An 11,573-nucleotide genomic window follows, 5' to 3' on the forward strand; every position below is an offset into this window, starting at 1 on the left:
AATTATATACTGTATACCCATTGATTCTTGAAGAATATAACTTATAAATGTTTCATGAGTTTAGTTCTACTGTCACACCTCATCAGAACACAAAATATAATCTTAATTTACTCCAGTGTTTGTAAACAATGTAAATGTAAACAAACACTGTATAGCCTCAAAAAATGGTTATAACTATACTTTTTTATATCATGGATGGTAAGTCCCTGCATCCAGAGCTCTGTCCATGAGTTTGAGAGTGGTTGCATTTCTCCAGGCCCTTCCCTCAGATTTTTTACTAAAACAAAGGCAGGGTGTCCACTTTGTTATTGTTTCAATTAAGGGTTCTAGCTTTAAAACAGGTTTTAACAGGATTTCTAAGATTTTGTTCTGAGAAGCTTTGTGAAAGGCCCTGATGTGAAAACTGTTCAAACGTTTACCCAACAGGCTACGTACGGGCTAACCAACTCTCTTCCTTACACACACACACAGTAGGGGTATGTTTTCCTTGAGTGATTCTCGGAAAGGGTCAGAGGTCATCCCCTAAGATTTGGGCCTCGTGCAGAGAGAAAAAATGTTATGAACGATCATCCCCCCCCCCACCTACACCCATCTCTGAAAAGGCTGCAATATACTGGGAGTACAACAGAACCACAGCTCACACTCAATACTGTACTTCAGGATAAAACTGCACAGTATCGTCAACATAAAATCAGCACACCTCTAACACACCCTGCTAGATGACACAATCATTCTCTTCAATGCCCTTATGAAGTGGTAAAATGGTGATTGAGATGTATTAGACCCGGAATGACCCCAGAGTCTCAGAGAGCAGATCAATGAGACCTCAGATCAATGAGAGACCATATCGACCGGTTATTTAGTCTACAATAATAATCAGCCCAGTGGCCAATGTTCTCTCTAAACTGTACACGGGTACGCAGTAGCCTCGGGACTGCTGCGAAGCTCACCCGGGACTGCTGCACAGAGAGAAGCACTCAACTTTCTAGAGTTTACCCTGTTAGTTAACACTATCAATGTTTCCCTTTACTATGGCAATTGTGATCGAATCAATGCAATATTAGCCACTTTTATTGCAGCATACCGAATCAAAACTAACTATGCAAGATATTTTGTTGTAGGCAGAACGCATCGGAGTAGGATTCTATTGCACAAGACTCAGCCTGCACTCTACACAGATCAGTGTGGCATAACCAATCAGAGCTGCAGTAGGCCTATATGCAAATAGTTATAGATAATTTGTAGTTAGTAATAGGGGAGTGATTACTTCCTATAAGAGCACAAAACCTGTACATTTCTAGACATCTTTGAAAAGTGAGTCAGGTAAAGAGCTTTTTTTTGTCTTGAAGGGGCATTGTTGTATTTTGAGACAGGCTTGAATAAGCTAAGTAGCCAATAGGCAGAGGATAGCATAATGTGTCTGATTCTCTGTAATAATGGTATGGGAATAAATATGAATTTTATTTTGTAATGTGGTTTCTTGCATCAAACAACACATAAACATGTTCAGTCACCTCCTTGTCTGATAGGACAAGTGGATAAACAGGTTCATGTCAAGTCCTGCATGTTAAAAAAAAGTCTCATTCAATGTAGGCCTACATTGAACATCACAGATTGGCTGCTACTGTTGGCTGAGTAAAGCCTGAGTAATAGAACAGCTATTTCCATGTTAAAATGTTACGGGATGCATTTTCTCCATTGTTTTTGGTAGGCCTACATTCCTAGGCCACCGTTAAAACGGTCATTTGAAGTGGGTACAGCCTCAGTGTTCACAGTAAACTGGCTCAAATTAAAATCCTACATCTCTAATGAGCTTTTTAGAGTCTCACTGCTCTTCCTTCAACAGCAAACTGTGTCTATGGAGGAAACAGAGTTTGTTGGAGCTGTTTGCTCTACATGTGGCTAGATGATCACTCTCTACTTTTCTTAATTAAGTGATTAGTTGTATATCACCCCTCGTTATTTTAGGAGCGTTGTTTTTGTGTGATGTCTAAAAGCCCAGAAAGGGTGTGAAAATTAAAGGGATAGTTAACCCAAATTACAAAATGACTGTCACGCCCTGACCTTAGAGATCCTTTTAATTCTCTATTTGGTTAGGTCGGGGTGTGACTAGGGTGGGCAATCTATGTTTTCTATTTCTTTGTTGGCCTGGTATGGTTCCCAATCAGAGGCAGCTGTCTATCGTTGTCTCTGATTGGGGATCATATTTAGGCAGCCTTTTCCCACCTGTTGTTTGTGGGATCTTGTTTTTGTGTAGCTGCCTGTGAGCAGCCTAGAACGTCACGTTTAGTTTTCTTCTGTATTGTTTTTGGTGAGTTTCATATTTATTAAACATGTGGAACTCTAAGTACGCTGCGCCTTGGTCCACTCATTCCAACAACGAGCGTGACAGAAGATCCCACCACCCATGGACCAAGCAGCGTGCCCAGGAGGAGCAGGGATCCTGGGCCTGGGAGGAAAGCCAGGAGTGGAGGACATCCTGGACGTGGGATGAAATCATGGCAGGAGACAGAAGCCTGCCATGGAAGCAGGCGGAGGCAGCGAGGGAAAAACAACGACGACACCGGGGTTCGCGGCCACGACGGAAGCCCGAGAGGCTTGGGGGGGCACACGGGGTGGTTGGCGGAGCCAGGGTTTGAACCAGAGCCAACTCCCCGTACTCACCGTGGGGAGTGTGTGACCGGTCAGGCACCATGTTTTGCGGTGATACGCACTGTGTCTCCAGTGCGCATCCACAGCCCGGTGCGTTCTGTGCCAGCTCCCCGCACTTGCCGTGCGAAAGTGGGCATCTGCCCAGGACGGGTGGTGCCGGCTCAACGCGCCTGGTCTCCAGTGCGCCTCCTCGGTCCAGGATATCCTGCGCCGGCTCTATGCGTTGTATCTTCGGTGCGCCTTCACAGCCCATTGCGTCCTGTGCCAGCTCCCCGCACTTGCCGTGCGAAGGTGGTCCTGTGTCCAGGACGCGTTGTGCCAGCTCTACGCTCCAGACCTCCAGAGCGCCTCCACGGTCCAGTATATCCTGTGCCAGCTCCATGCACCCGACCTCCAGTGCGTGTCTCCAGCCTGGTACGTCCTGTGCCAGCTCCACGCACGAAGCCTCCAGTGATGATCCATGGCCCGAAGCCTCCAGTGAGGATCCATGGCCCGAAGCCTCCAGTGAGGATCCATGCCCGAAGCCTCCAGTGACGATCCATGGCCCCGAGGCTCCAGTGACGATCCATGGCCCCGAGGCTCCAGTGACGATCCATGGCCTCGAGGCTCCAGTGACGATCCAGGGTCCGGAGCCTCCGGCGACGGTTCCCGGTCCGGAGCCTCCGGCGACGGTTCCCGGTCCGGAGCCTCCGGCGACGATCCACGGTCCGGAGCCTCCGGCGACGGTTCCCGGTCCGGAGCCTCCGGCGACGGTTCCCGGTCCGGAGCCTCCGGCGACGGTTCCCGGTCCGGAGCCTCCGGCGACGATCCACGGTCCGGAGCCTCCGGCGACGATCCACGGTCCTGTCCACGGTACTGTCACGCCCTGACCTTAGAGATCCTTTTAATTCTCTATTTGGTTAGGTCGGGGTGTGACTAGGGTGGGCAATCTATGGTTTCTATTTCTTTGTTGGCCTGGTATGGTTCCCAATCAGAGGCAGTTGTCTATCGTTGTCTCTGATTGAGGATCATACTTAGACAGCCTTTTTTCCACCTTTAGTTTGTGGGATCTTGTTTTTGTGTAGCTGCCTGTGAGCAGCCCAGAACATCACGTTTCGTTTTCTTCTGTATTGTTTTTGGTGAGTTTTATATTTATTAAACATGTGGAACTCTAAGTACCCTGCGCCTTGGTCCACTCATTCCAACAACGAGCGTGACAATGACACAGTGGTTTTTATCTTACCCAATCTATGGACAAGGTATGACAGCAATTCATGCTTTGGTTTAATTTCCCTGTTACTGTTTCCACATGCTAACGTTTTCGCATTTGTGGCACAAACATTTTCACGCATCATTTTCAAATCATCTATGTGACTTTGTTGAGCTTCACAATCAATTTGAAATGCTTTTGGATGATTTGGACATGACGCTGGACTATTGCTGCACAGAGTGAGCCCATGCAACCTAAGTGACTTGTTAAGCAAATTGTTACTCCTAAACTTATTTATGCTTGCCATAAGAAAGCGATTGAATACTTATTGACTCAAGCTTTTCATTTTTATTAAATTACAAAAATGTCTTAAAACATCATTCCACTTTAACATTATGGGGTATTGTGTGTAGGCCTGTGACAAAAAATATATCAATTTAATCCATTTTAAATTCAGGCTGTAACAACAAAATGTGGAAAAAGTAAAGAAATACTTTCTGAAGGCACTGTACAATTTGGATGGTGTATTAATACACCCAGTCACTACAAAGATACAGGCGTCCTTCCTAACTCAGTTGCCGGAGAGGAAGGAAACCGCTCTGGGATTTCACCATGAGGCCAATGGTGACTTTAAGACAGTTACAGAGTTTAATGGCTGTGAAAGGAGAAAAATTGAAGATGGATCAACAACATTGTAGTTAATCCACAATACTAACCTAAATGACAGAGTGGAAGAAGGAAGCCTGTACTGTTGAAAAATATTCCATAACATGCATCCTGTTTGCAACAAGGCACTAAAGTAAAACTGCAAAAAATATGACGAAGAAATCAACTTTATATTCTGAATACAAAGCATTATGTTTGGGGCAAATCCAACACAACATTCTGTATCACTGACAACCACTTTTCACCTTTTCAAGCATGGTTGTGGCTGCATCATGTTAAGGGTCTGCTTGTCATCGTCAAGGACTAGGGAGTTTTTTTTCAGGATAAAAAAAACGGAATGGAGCTAAGCACTGGCAAAATCCTAGCGGAAAACCTGTTTCAGTCTGCTTTCCAACATTTACTGGTAGACAAAATTCACCTTTCAGCAGGACAATAATCTAAAACACAAGGCCAATATACACTGGTGTTGCTTACCAAGGTGACATTGAACGTTCCTGAGGGGCATAGTTACAGTTTGGACTTAAATCGTCCTGAAAATATATGGCAAGACTTGAAAATGACTGCCTAGCAATGATTAACAACAAATCTTTAAGAGTAATGTGCAAATATTGTACAATCCATGTGTGCAAAGCTCTTAGAGACTTGCCAAGAAAGACTCACAGCTGTAATCGCTGCCAAAGGTGAACGTAACATGTTTTAACTCAGGGTTGTGAATACTTATGTAAATAAGATATATTTCTGTATTTAATTTTCAATAAATGTGCAAAAATGTCTAAAAACATGTTTTCACTTTGCCGTTATGGGCTATTGTGTGTAGATGGGTGAAAAACAAAATATATTTAATCCACTTTGAATTCAAGCTGTAACACAACAAAATGTGCAATAAGGGGTATGAATATTTTCTGAAGGCACTGTATATACACGTAACTGCCAAAAATAAAGGAAACACTTGAGTAAATGAGGGGTACAAAGTATATTAAAAGCAGGTGCTTCCACAAAGGTGTAGATCCTGAGTTAATTAAACAACTAACATCCCATCATGCTTAGGGTCATGTATAACAATGGCTACCATGGCTAGAAGAAGAGATCTCAGTGACTTTGAAAGGGGGGTCTCAAAGGAGCATAGATGGTTTAAAGTGTCTGTCTGTCTGTCTGTCTGTCTGTCTGTCTGTTAGTGTGTGCCAGTCAACAGAACTCAGCCCAGTTATTGAAGCTGTTCTGGCTGCTCGTGGTGGCCCAACGTCCTGTTAAGACATTATGTTGGTGTTTCCTTTATTTTGACTGTTACCTGTAGTTTTCCACAAAAGAGAGATTCACATGCAGGCTAATAATTCCCTCGGTACATTCAGAGGTCAACCAACTGAAACTGTAGCTAAGAGGTAATGGTGCAATAGCATTCCTCTGGCGTTGACCCTGTGGCTGAAGTTAACCCTAAAACAGGTGGTTTAGAAATATGACCTAGATTCATACATTAGACCAAGGCCACGGTTTAACACACACATATACACACACACACACACATACATACATACATACATACATACATACATACATACATACATAACATACATACATACATACATACATACATACATACATACATATATACATACATAGAGAGAAAGAGGGGTTTGAGGAAGTGGTCTGTGTGTCAGAAATAGGGTCAATAAAGAGTTAAACTTTGAACCAGTGTGTGCCTCCACATCACCACTTCCACTTCACCTTGAGCCCAGAAAGCCCCTCCAGCCTTGAGCAGAGCCTCCCTCGTCTCCCCCCTGCTACTCCAGAACTGCTCATGTATGCATTATGAGGTGAAGAATGCGGAAGATGGAAGGTCATTCGACTATGCATTGAAGTGAGATTACTTCAAGATAGTTCAGGCCACTTTAGAAGTGCCGTGACTGCACTTCAGCCTATATGACCGCCGAGCTGCATAAGGTTCAAGTCCCTGGATCAATGAAACACACCAGTGTACCAGTGTATCCCATGTCTAGGTTTGAATTCGCACCCTGTGACGGCACAAGCCCTGCTCTGCCTTGTGTGCTGATTTGGTTATGACTATTACATACTCCTCATTTGGCCGTTAACAGTTATTGATGTAATTTGCTAAGTTATTTCCTTCAGTTTGTGCATTTATTTAGAGTGCTTACTTTGTTTTTGTTCTTTTTTGGTGCCGCCATAGATATAGTGGCTGCGGCTTCTCGAAGCTCCGCTCTTGCACGTCTGCATTCTATAGGAGGCTTGCTCATGGTTGTTCGAGAAGCGCGCACCCGTTTTCCCGCGGGTTCTGTAATTTTGCTGGCCTTCTAGGCAGAGTTGCAAAGAAAAAGCTATATCTCAGACTGGCCAATAAAATTAAAAGATTAAGATGGGCAAAAGAACACAGACACTGGACAGAGGAACTCTGCCTAGAAGGCCAGCATCCCGGAGTCACCTCTTCACGTTGAGACTGGTGTTTTGCGGGGACTATTTAATAAAGCTGCCAGTTGAGGACTTGTGAGGCGTCTCTTTCTCAAACTAGACACTAATATACTTGTCCTCTTGCTCAGTTGTGCACCGGGGCCTCCCACTCCTCTTTCTATTCTGGTTAGAGTCAGTTTGCGCTGTTCTGTGAAAGGAGTAGTACACAGCGTTGTACCAGATCTTCAGTTTCTTGGCAAGTTCTTGCATGGAATAGCCTTAATTTCTGAGAACAAGAATAGACTGACGAGTTTCAGAAGAAAGTGGTTTGTTTTTGGCCATTTTGAGCCTGTAATCGAACCCACAAATGCTGATGCTCCAGATAATGGCCAGTTTTATTGCTTCTTTAATCAGATCAACAGTTTTCAGCTGTGCTAACATAATTGCAAAAGGGTTTTCTAATGATCAATTCGCCTTTTAAAATGATAAACTTGGATTAGCTAACACAATGTGCCATTGGAAAAAAAATCAGCAGTTTCCAGCTACAATAGTCATTTACAACATTAACAATGTCTACACTGTATTTCTGATCAATTTGATGTTATTTTAATGGACAAAAAATGTACTGACCCCAAACTTTTTAACGGTAGTGTATATATTTTTTTAATGGCATTTTATGTATTCCTACGTGCCTGCCTGGCCTACTTTTTCACACAATGCAACATTGGCATATCTTGATTTCTTCTCTGTTGCCTATCATGTTGAACGACCATTGGTTTGTTACCAGGTGAGCAGAGACAGATTGGCAGTAGAGCCATCAATATAGCACTACAGTAAGACCTTTAGTAGCTACAGGGCGCACGTCTTGCTGGTTCCTGCTTGACTTTGCTTTTTTATGGCTATTTTTGCATTAATTATTACTTTGTTTGCTAAAAATTGGACAATAAATTGTGCAGTCCTGTATTATACTTGTGCTAAAGTGTTTATTCTATTCTACTGAGCCACTAACTTTATGTTCGTATTCTTTTAAATTATTTCTTATTGTTGCATTGTCGAGAAGGAACCAGCAAGTAAGGATTTCGTTGATAGTGTATACCATGTGACTTGAAACTAAATCCGTAACAGGATATGTGATTCTCCATATCATCGTTACAGCTTCGCTAGTGTAAAGTTTAGCAGGTAGTAAATCATTTATTTTTTTTAATGTTGAAAAACATATTAAATCCATGTTTTCTATTAAGTGAGAAATGCTTCTTGCATGTGTGTAGATCTTTCTTTTGGTTGCACTGTGTGACGAGCTGTCATCTACTTCTACACATGGCAGCGGAGCGTAGAAATGACTAGTTCCTAAAAAGATGTCAGGAAATGCAAGATGTCTGGCAGCTGAAATGGTGAGGGAATTCCTCACTCGGTGAAAAACGTGGATTTAATGTTTCCAAATTTTCTCTGTGTTTTTATTTATTTTTACCACCTGCACCTGGACATGGACATTCACAAGATGTTATTCTGAATCAAGAAACAAAGAAAGCAAGTAAAGGTTAGTCAAAAATCTCCTGATTACAGCGTAACAGCAGCTTATGTGTAACAGTTTAGCTTCCGTCCCTCTCCTTGCCCCAACCTGAGCTTGAACCAGGGACCTTCTGAACACATCAACAACTACCTCTCACGAAGCATCATTAGCTATCGCTCCACAAAAGCCACGACCCTTGCAGAGCCAGGGAAACAAATTCTTCAAGGTGACGGCCGAGATCCTTTTAACTGAGTAGCTTCCGCTACATGTTGGTGCTAGCAAGCAGGCTAGATAGTGCTAGCTGTCAACAGCCAATCCAGTAAGGGCTGGAAACTATAGTGAGCTTCGATAGGTCAATAGCAACACAATTTTGCAGAGTATTTGCATAAAGTTTAGCTTTCCCCAACTTTGGTACCACCATGTTCACATCCCATGCTCGCATCGGCCAATGGTCCCTCCACCCACTTCACTTCCTACATTGAAAATGAATAGACTTCTGTTGTTTCATCGCCCTCAACGTGTTATGCGGATCTCTTGTGTCAGTGCGAGTGAAGTCACCAATTCAAATCAAACTTTATTTGTAACATGCGCCGAATACAACAAGTGTGGACTTTACCGTGAAATGCTTACTTGCAAGCTCTTAACCAACAGTGCAGTTCAAGAAGAAGAAAATATTTACCAAGTAGACTAAAATAAAAAGTAATAATAAAAAGTAATACAATAAGAATAACAATAACGAGGCTATGTACAGGGGGCACCGGTACCGAGTCAGTGTGCAGGGGTACCGGCTAGTTGAGGTAATCTGTACATGTAGGTGGGAGCGAAGTGACTATGCATAGGTAACAAACAAAGAGCGAGTAGCACCAGTGTACAAAAGGGAGAGGGGGTCAATGTAAATTGTCCGGTGGCGATTTTTATGATTTGTTCAGCAGTCTTATGGCTTGGGGGTAGAAGCTGTTGAGGAGCCTTTTGGTCCTAGACTTGGCGCTCCGGTACCGCTTGCCGTGCGGTAGCAGAGAAAACAGTCTATAACTTAGGTGACTGGAGTCTCTGACAATTTTATGGGCTTTCCTCTGACACCGCCTATAATATAGGTCCTGGATGGCAGGAAGCTTGGCCCCACTGATGTACTGGGCCGTTCGCACTACCCTCTGTAGCGCCTTACACTCAGATGCCGAGCAGTTGCCATACCAGGTGGTGATGCAACCGGTCAGGATGCTCTCGATGGTGCAGCTGTAGAAGATTTTGAGGATCTGGGGACTCATGACACATTTTTTCACTCCTGAGGGGGAAAAGGTTTTGTCGTGCCCTCTTCATGACTGTCTTGGTGTGTTTGGACCATGATAGTTTGTTGGTGATGTGGACACCAAGGAACTTGAAACTCTCGACCTGCTCCACTACAGCCCTGTCAATGTTCGGCCCGCCTTTTCCTGTGGTCCACGATCAGCTCTTTCGTCTTGCTCACATTGAGGGAGAGGTTGTTGTCATGGCACCACACTGCCAGTTCTCTGACCTCCTCCCTACAGGCTGTCTCATCGTTGTCGGTGATCAGGCCTACCACTGTTGTCGTCAGCAAAGTTAATGATGGTGTTGGAGTTGTGTTTGTCCACGCAGTCGTGGGTGAACAGGGAATACAGGAGGGGACTAAGTACACACCCCTGAGGGGCCCCAGTGTTAAGGATCAGCATGGCACACATGTTGTTGCCTACTCTTACCACCTGGGGGCTGGCAGGAAGTACAGGATCCAGTTGCAGAGGGAAGTGTTTAGTCCCAGAGTCCTTAGCTTAGTGATGAGCTTCGTGGGCACTATGGTGTTGAACGCTGAGCTGTAGTCAATGAACAGCATTCTCACATAGGTGACCACATAGGTGGTCAGGGAGAGGTTGAAAATGTCAGTGAAGACACTTGACAGTTGGTCCGCGCATGCTTTGAGTACACGTCCTGGTAATCTGTCTGGCCCAGCGGCTTTGTGAATATTGACCTGTTTAAAGGTTTTGTTCACATTGGCTACCGAAAGCGTCATCACACGGTCAACCAGAAAAGCTGGTGCTTCAGTGCAATTGAAACGCTACTAGCGCGCACCACTAAATAGCTAGCCATTTCACACAGGTTACATATTCATTACCTCAGAAAGCTCTGCTGTGCTTCATGTTTACATAGCTAGACCTACAATAGCTGGTGTGTGAGGGGTGATAGGACAAGCTTGTGCACGAAGTACCTGGGGATATTTACACACCACTGCTGCTGCTGCTCAGTATTCAAAACTTCACATGCCCTTGATCATGGCCTCCTAATGATGGGTGCTTCCTGCGTTAGGATTAGTGGTGAGACAACAGAGATGGCCCATTTAGAAATCTGATGGTGGGATTTTAGTTTACAAAACATGAGACACGTAAGCTACCGATAACAAGTATGTTAGGTTTATGGTCATTTGAAGTATTTGGATTCACTGACCATAAATAGTGCTGTTTGGTATTTGTCTCTCACTCTGCCCTATTCTATTAACTAACAAACTACCACAGCAAATCAAAGCCATGCCGACCAGAACTTCATTTCAAAAGAAAGTCAAAAGCCGGCTAATGATTGAGCAATAAAAAATACAATTCTAAATATGTATGTAATGTATCTGTATCGATGTAGCCTAATGTCATGTTTTTACTCCATGGAATGTAGGAACCACTATAGAAATAAGTCTCTGACTTTATTGTGATATCCCTGTCACCTTATCAAAATGTAAAATACCAGTCAAAAGGACACACTTACTCATTCCAGGGTTTTTCTCTATTTTTACTATTTTCTACATTGTAGAATAATAGTGAAGACGTCAAAACTATGGAATAACACATATGGAATCATGTAGTAACCAAAAAAAGTTTTAAGCAAATCAAAATATATTTTATATGTGAGATTCTTCAAAGTAGCAACCCTGCAGTCGTTCTGTATATTGTCGTCTGTCTCACGTCTGAAGTTCATTTTTACCTCCATCCTTTATTGTGGTTAGAACAACCAGGTTTTTAGTCATTTTTTTAACTTTTGAAAAGTTATTGTCTGATCTACAGGTGTCACAGCATGGCGTTTTCAGCTCCACCTTCCTCCCCACCTCATGTCCTACAGAGACAGAGACAGAGAGAGACAGAGAGAGACAGAGAGAGACAG

The sequence above is a fragment of the Salvelinus alpinus genome, chromosome 16 (genome assembly GCF_045679555.1).
Source record: "Salvelinus alpinus chromosome 16, SLU_Salpinus.1, whole genome shotgun sequence".
Classification (NCBI taxonomy): Eukaryota; Metazoa; Chordata; class Actinopteri; order Salmoniformes; family Salmonidae; genus Salvelinus; species Salvelinus alpinus.